Genomic DNA, 803 nt, shown 5'->3' with positions numbered 1-803 from the left:
AAAAAAAAAAAAAAAAAAAAAAAGAGAGATAATTCAAATGACAGCATTCCTTTATACATCCAATTCCTTTGCTTTACTCTCCAATATGACTGGGCTCCCACTAGTTTGCAGTTGACTTAAATTTATTAAAATAATTTAGTGGCTCAGGGAGATGGCTCAGTGGGTAGAGCATTCACAGTGCAAGAGCAAGAGCCTGAATGTGACCCCACCCCCACCCCCAGAAGTCCAGGAGAAGCCAGACACAGTAATTTGTATCTGAATTCTCAGTAATGCAGTGAGATGGGAGAGAGAGATTGGAGAATCTCTGGAAACTCACAGTCAGCTGGCCTGGTATAAACAGAAGCCAAAACGAAGTGACCCTCACATGCACACACACACACACACACACACACACACACACACACACACACTCCTTTTGGGGTAAGTGGGTGGAGCTGGAGAGATGACTCAGCAGCTAAAAGCATCTTACAGAGGACCCAGGTCCTGTGTACTTCAGTTCCAGTGCCTTCTTCTGATGTCTATGGGCTCATGCACACATATGGTGAATATACATATACCCAGGTACAAACATGCACATATAATAAAATAAATGAATGGAACAGAATTTCCTTTACTCGGGTCATTGTTCCCAGAGGCAGCCCCTAGGGGGCATTTGACACACTTCTGCAATACAGAATTCTAAAATGCAGGCTGTCTCTCTCCCTGTGCTGTGTGGACCAGGCATTTCTCACTGCTTTCTCTAAAGTACCATGTTTCCCCAGGCCACGTAACCTGGCTATATGTTAGTCTCACCACCTGGAATC

This window comes from Mastomys coucha, unplaced genomic scaffold (genome assembly GCF_008632895.1).
Source record: "Mastomys coucha isolate ucsf_1 unplaced genomic scaffold, UCSF_Mcou_1 pScaffold16, whole genome shotgun sequence".
Lineage (NCBI taxonomy): Eukaryota > Metazoa > Chordata > Mammalia > Rodentia > Muridae > Mastomys > Mastomys coucha.
Note: the sequence above shows the minus strand (reverse complement) of the source record.